Source organism: Octopus bimaculoides, chromosome 1, assembly GCF_046866305.1.
Source record: "Octopus bimaculoides isolate indiv1 chromosome 1, ASM4686630v1, whole genome shotgun sequence".
Lineage (NCBI taxonomy): Eukaryota > Metazoa > Mollusca > Cephalopoda > Octopoda > Octopodidae > Octopus > Octopus bimaculoides.
The window spans coordinates 194,373,024-194,380,523 of record NC_142928.1 but is presented as its reverse complement, the minus strand read 5'-3'; the positions used below and the strand labels follow the sequence as shown (position 1 = coordinate 194,380,523).

The 7,500-nt window shown below is 32.4% G+C and overlaps 1 protein-coding gene across 13 annotated transcripts in view; it reads left to right on the top strand.

Annotated features, from left to right (window-relative positions):
• Positions 1-2,271: 2,271 nt before the first annotated feature.
• The window catches only part of LOC106871616 (E3 ubiquitin-protein ligase TRIM45), a 253,827-nt gene continuing 248,598 nt past the window's right edge, over positions 2,272-7,500 (top strand). For all 13 annotated transcript variants that reach the window (XR_016244666.1, XR_016244694.1, XR_016244668.1 and 10 more), the window contains exon 1: positions 2,272-2,492. The gene's annotated coding sequence lies outside the window, so the exon portion shown is untranslated. The remainder of the gene's footprint in view (positions 2,493-7,500) is intronic.

The following is a 7,500-nucleotide window of genomic DNA, read 5'->3' as shown; positions in this document are numbered from 1 at the left end:
TAATCCTGTAAAAGGTTTTGGTATTGGCACACTTCCATTCAAAGGCTTGGTTGCAACCTTCTTCCCATGGGATTGTAAGCTTGATCAGGATTATTTTCTGTGCTTTAAACATAGGACTTATTGATATAGTAGTATAGGATAAAGTAAAGTAGTAGTTTAGAATACAGATAAAGGCAGTGAGCTGGCAGAAACGTTAGCACACCGGGCGAAATGCTTAGCAGTATTTCATCTGTCTTTACATTCTGAGTTCAAATTCCGCCGAGGTCGACTTTGCCTTTCATCCTTTCAGCGTCAATAAATTAAGTACCAGTTGCGTACTGGGGTTGATCTAATCGACTGGCCCCCTCCCCCAAAATTTCAGGCCTTGTGCCTAGAGTAGAAAAGAATATAGAAATGCAGGATACATTAATATATTAGTGTAACTCATAGTATCATGAGACATAGTATGATAGTTGTGTAGGACACAGAAATATAGGATATAGTAATAGATTAGTACAGAGTATACAAATATAGTATTGCTTCATATACTAACATTGTAGTGCATAATATAGTAATATAGTGGTACAGGAGATAGTATTATAAAATATATCATAGAAGTGCAGGAAAGTATAGTCATATAGTAACAGAGGTTACCACTAAATAGTGTAGGGCTTGTGTGTTTGTGTGTGTGTGTGTGTGTGTGTGTGTGTGTGTGTGTGTGTGCACGTGCGTGCATGTGTGCATGCAATGTGTTTGCTTCTGATGAAAACTAGCAGACCCCCATGTGTGCAAGTTGCTCCAGTCCATATCTCCAGTGTTGTCCAAAGAGCTTCCCTTAAAAACTGATACAACTTGGCATCACTATTAACAGGCATTATAGCCAGAACCCTAAGGGACAGTACAAATACCAAAAGGTTATCATCTCATGTGCTACCAGTCCTGCTAATAAACCACCCTGGGTTGCTATATTTTTTCAACCCTGAGAGGATGGAAAGTGAAATACACTGTGGCAGTGTTTGAACTCAAAACTCAGAGTATTACAGCAAATTCTGAAAGGCATTCTGTGTTTCTAATGATTCATCCAATTTATTGTATTGAAATGTAATGGTATCAGACATAGTTATGTAGTGGTACATGAGATATGGTAGTATTGTAGTAATATGGAAGTATAGGACATAGTAATATGGAAGTATAGGACATAGTAATATGGAAGTATAGGACATAGTAATATAGCAGTACAGGACATAGTAATATAGTAGTACAAGACATAGTAATATTGTAGTACATGACATAGGGATATAGATGTATAGGACACAGTACTATTGTAGTATATGACATAGCAGTACAGAAATATAGGACATAGCTATACAGTAGTACAGGAGATAGTAAAGAAAATGTTTTAAGATATCACAAAGGTAAATTCATAGAGAATTGAACCAACGCTTACTTTGGTTCAAAACCAACCAACTCTCAGGTGGGAATGATAATATAACCTGTGAAATATTCCACCCTTCTAAAGATAGGGTAAGGAAGTTTAAGGCAAGAACACAGATTGTATATCGATTGGAACAATGTTAGTGTTTCAATGTAGGTAAAATGCTTTCTGTTCTATTTCAGGGTATACTCGACTCCATTTACAGACACCCAGCACTTTCATTCCAACCGTTCTTATCAACGGCTGGCCCTATCATAGCATCTCTATAATAACCCCACCTTCTATTTATTTTTGGTAGCACTTGCCTGAGGTATGGTGCAAGTAAGGTTTTCATATCAGGCATAGCCGTTAAGGTAAACCGGCTGGGATAGAGAAATGAGAAAGATCTTGTTGAAGTCGGATTTATTTATAGCAGCTGAAAGGTTGCCTGCTGTTTCTCTTCACAGAATGCCCCCAGCCCTTACATATACACCATCACCACCACCACCATCTCTCTAACCACAGTGCCACCTTCACTACACCAAACCGCCACCATCTTCATTCTGTAAACATAAATAAATGTATTTTAAGGTATTTGTATGAGGAGTCAAGGTGTTGGGGGTGGCAAGAAAGCAATGAAGTAGGTAGGTGCAACAACACAAAATGAATATATAAAAACATATAATAAAAATCAAATAAAACCTTAGGCTCACATTTATAGAGGGGGGGTATAAAGTGGTGGAGGGGTGGGTTAACAAGGAAGAAGGTAAGTGATGATTGAGTGGTGGAGGGAGGGAGAAATAACTAGAAGATGGGTAAGAAGGGAGACTAGGGGTGGTTGGGTGTAAGGTAAAGTGAGAGTGCAGGCAAGGTTTGCTATGATATTGCACATGTGTTCCTAGGAGTAACAACATCAAAGTCTCACTTTCCAAAGCCTTCTCACATCATCCATCAAGTAGGTGGACTGGTCAAGAATTTTCACCACACCTTCCCCTAACCCTCTCTATGGTCAGCAAGACATAAAACGTGAAGGGCAAAGTTAAGGATATCATTTAAGGTACCACAATTAGGGATTGATTGCAGTTGTACAACACCTACGGTAAGTCTAATTCAGCTTTAACAATGATTAGAAATTTGATTTTATGCAGCCAGCAATAATATCTATATATTCTCTTTGGAAGTTCAATATAATTGATACCTGTGATTGTTCATAAGTAGACATATATTGGGTGTAACTGTGGGTGGATATGTAATAAACAAGTGTGTGTGTGTGTGTGTGTGTGCGCGCACACACATGTGTGTACATATATTTGTGTGTGTGCATATAGATATATGTGTATGTGTCTGTGCGTGTGTGTATCACCTTTAAACAGAATCTGGACAAATTTCTTCAAGGAATACCAGATAAGCCACTTATACGTAGAGACAACTCACTCAGGGAACTCCCTACTTGAATGGACCATGATACCTCAAAACTTGATTTAAAAACGATTTAGCTAATCTTATCAGGTGGTGCTACTAAGTTAGACATGGCCTGGACAAAGCTTTGGTTGAAACATATCTAAGTTATCTAAGTTATATGTATAAATATTTATATATATATATATATATATATATATATATATATATATATATATATATATATATATATATATATATACATATATATACGTATATATATATATATATACATATATAGACTTATATATATATATATATATATATATATATATATATACATATATAGACTTTTATATATCATCATCATCATCATCATCATCGTTTAACGTCCGCTTTCCATGCTAGCATGGGTTGGACGATTTGACTGAGGACTGGTGAAACCGGATGGCAACACCAGGCTCCAGTCTAATTTGGCAGAGTTTCTACAGCTGGATGCCCTTCCTAACGCCAACCACTCAGAGAGTGTAGTGGGTGCTTTTACGTGTCACCCGCACGAAAACGGCCACGCTCGAAATGGTGTCTTTTATGTGCCACCCGCACAAGCCAGTCCAGGGGCACTGGCAACGATCTTGCTCGAAAATCCTACGGGAGCCAGTCAGGCAGTACTGGCAACGGCCACGCTCAAAATGGTGCATCTCATGTGCCACCCGCACAAGAACCAGTCCAGGGGCACTGGCAACGATCTTACTTGGCTTGCCGGGTCTTCTCACGCACAGCACATTTCCAAAGGTCTCGGTCATATATATATATATATGCTTGTATATATATTTACATATATAAGCTTATATATATATTTACATATATATGCTTGTATATATATTTACATATATATACTTGTATATATATTTACACATATATGCTTATATATATTTTTACATATATATGCTTATATATATATATTTACATATATATGCTTATATATATATTTACATATATATGCTTATATATATATATTTACATATATATGCTTATATAAATATATACATATATATATGCTTATATAAACATATACATATATATATATATATATATATATATATATATATATATATATACATATATACTTACATATATATATACATATACATATATATACTTATATATATATATATATACATATACATATAGATACTTATATATATATATATACATATACATATATATACTTATATATATATATACATATAACGTGAGAGAGTTAGGGGTTGGGGGTTCAACCCACTAAGGGATAGTATCTATCCAGTATACTGCTGGGAGGGTACCCAATTATTGCTACACTATTGCTATACTAGGTGCAATCAATGGGAGCGGGTAAAAGTGGAGGTTTTACCCAAAATTTGTGTAACAATTAGAAAATGGAGGATAATATGCTGAACCCAACTACTTGCAGACGGTGTATCCCGTTGAATTCATTAATTTAATTCATAGCAAAAGTGACAAAAAAAGGGAGAAAAGAAAAAGAAAGAAAGAACCAAAGCACAGGTGTCTATGGCAGACTATGTTATTTTGCCAACATGGTTTACATATAGAAGTACAAAGTACATAAGGAATTAGAGGATGAACAGAAGTTTAATCTTATACTTATAAATATATATATATATACATACTTATATATATATATACATATACATACTTATATATATATATATATATACATATATATACTTATATATATATATATAAGTATATATATGGCAGAAACGTTAGCACGCCGGGCGCAATGCTTCGCGGTATTTCGTCTGCCACTGCGTTCTGAGTTCAAATTCCGCCGAGGTCGACTTTGCCCTTCATCCTTTCGGGGTCGATAAATTAAGTACCAGTTACGCACTGGGGTCGATATAATCGACTTAATCCGTTTGTCTGTCCTTGTTTGTCCCCTCTGTGTGTAGCCCCTTGTGGGCAGTAAAGAAATAGGTATATATATATATATATATATATACATATACATACTTATATATATATATATATATACATATACATACTTATATATATATATACAAAAAATAACAACAGACGAGGACAGGTGGTGTAAATAACAAAAGTATATATTAGTATGACGCTCGGGAATACGGAAAGTCTTTGACGTTTCGAGCTACGCTCTTCAACAGAAAGAATACGGAGACAAGGAGAAAAACACGGAGAAAAATTTTTTTTCTCCAATTTTTTTTCTCCAATTTTTTTTCTCCAATTTTTTTTCTCCAATTTTTTTTTTTCTCCGTGTTTTTCTCCTTGTCTCCGTATTCTTTCTGTTGAAGAGCGTAGCTCGAAACGTCAAAGACTTTCCGTATTCCCGAGCGTCATACTAATATATATATATATATATATATATATATATATATACATATACATATATATATATATATATATATATATACATATACATACTTATATATATATATATATATACACATATACATATATATATATATATATATATATATACATATACATACTTATATATATATATATATATACATATACATATATATATATATATATATATACATATACATACTTATATATATATACATATACATACTTATATATATATATATATACATATACATACTTATATATATATATATATATACATATACATACTTATATATATATATATATATATATACTTATATATATATATATATATATATATATATATATATATATATATATATATATATATATATATATATACACATATATATACTTATATATATATACTAGCAGAAATACCCGGCTTTGCCCGGGTTAAAGAGAATAATGAAATCTAAAAATGCCGTCTAGACTACGCAACCCTCAACTGTTAGTAGCTATGATACCATATTTCTACATTAATAACTCTCCAATCCATGCCAGCATGGAACATAGACATTAAGTGGAATGCCAGTCTCTCATCTAGGAGGGCCTTGAAATCAATGTTACCAACTGGGGACTATGTGTGTCGTAGTGATAATAAAAAGACCCAAAGGAGGTCTGCAACGAAATAATTTTACTCAACACTTTGCAAGTGAATCAGTGGAGGCAAAGATGCGTCTCATTTACTTGACAATTTATGCACCACATTGCAGAAATCACAATGAAAGTATATCTGAAAGGGTAGTCTTACACTGTTGTACCGTTGAATTACAAATAATGCTCATCTGTTATGTTAGGGTTAAAACTTCATCAACATCAAAAATATATGAATTTTCATGGGAGTTATGGCCGTTATACATAGAATATAATTTCCAAATTTCATAAAGATCCGTTCAGTACTTTTGACGTAGTTTTGGATAAGAAAACAAATGACTAATGTGTGTGTTTGTGTACATGTGTTTGTGTGTGATGGGTGTATATATGTATAGATATCTGTATGCATGTATATATATGTATATATGTGTACATATTACATGTACATCTATATATATATATATACATCTACACATGTGTATACATATACATGTATGCATATAGATCTATATCTATATATATATATCTATGCATATACGTGTACATATACATCTCTTTCTCTCTTTCTCTCTCTCTGAAAGTATCTGTCATTACAGTATCGAAATGTGATTGTTTCAGTTAGTGGAATAACGTGTACATATACATCTATATGTATACATATACATCTCTCTTTCTCTCTTTCTCTCTTTCTCTGAAAGTATCTGTCATTACAGTATCGAAATGTGATTGTTTCAGTTAGTAGAATAATTTCATTTTTAAAGTGAAAGTATTTGACATGAGTGTTTTTGTTTCACTTTTGACACGTAATACTTAAATAGTGGAGGAGATATTATGTTGCTGTGGGCTCGAACTCTGCAAGAAGTTAAAATGTTTTTTGACTAAAACACAACTGGAACCGTAAGTAAGGCATCTGTAAAATTTGAATGAAATTGGTTGTGTAGTTCTCGAGTTTTAGGGATTCACACAGACAGACAGACAGACAGACAGACAGACACACATTCTCATTTTTATATATATAGATATATATATATATATATATATATATATATATACATATATATACTTATATATATATACATGCATATATATACTTATATATAAATATATATATATATATATATATATATATATATATATATATATATATATATATATACGGTTTAGATATAGATTCAAGGCTTGAATATGGTACTTATGCGAAGGCACTCGAATATCGCATCCCAAAAGGATGGGTGATTAAAATCAAACAATAAGCAACACGGATTTCAAAAGTGATTGCAGTACGCACGTTTCATGCTACTTCAATTTATTTAAGTAATGTGAGCATTACCTTAAATGCAATATGAAGAGCAATCTTCAGCTGCACGAAAAATGCAGAAAAAAGACATATTACAAATGTGGCAACATATTAAAACCAAATGGATTTTATGTATGGTCTCTCCCACTTGGTTTTAATATGTTGCCACATTTTTAATATGTCTTTTTTCTGCATTTTTCGTGCAGCTGAAGATTGCTCTTCATATTGCATTTAAGGTAATGCCCACATTACTTAAATAAATTGAAGTAGCATGAAACGTGCATACTGCAATCACTTTTGAAATCCGTGTTGCTTATTGTTTGATTTATATATATATATATATATATATATATATATATATATATATATATATATATATATACATATACATATATATACT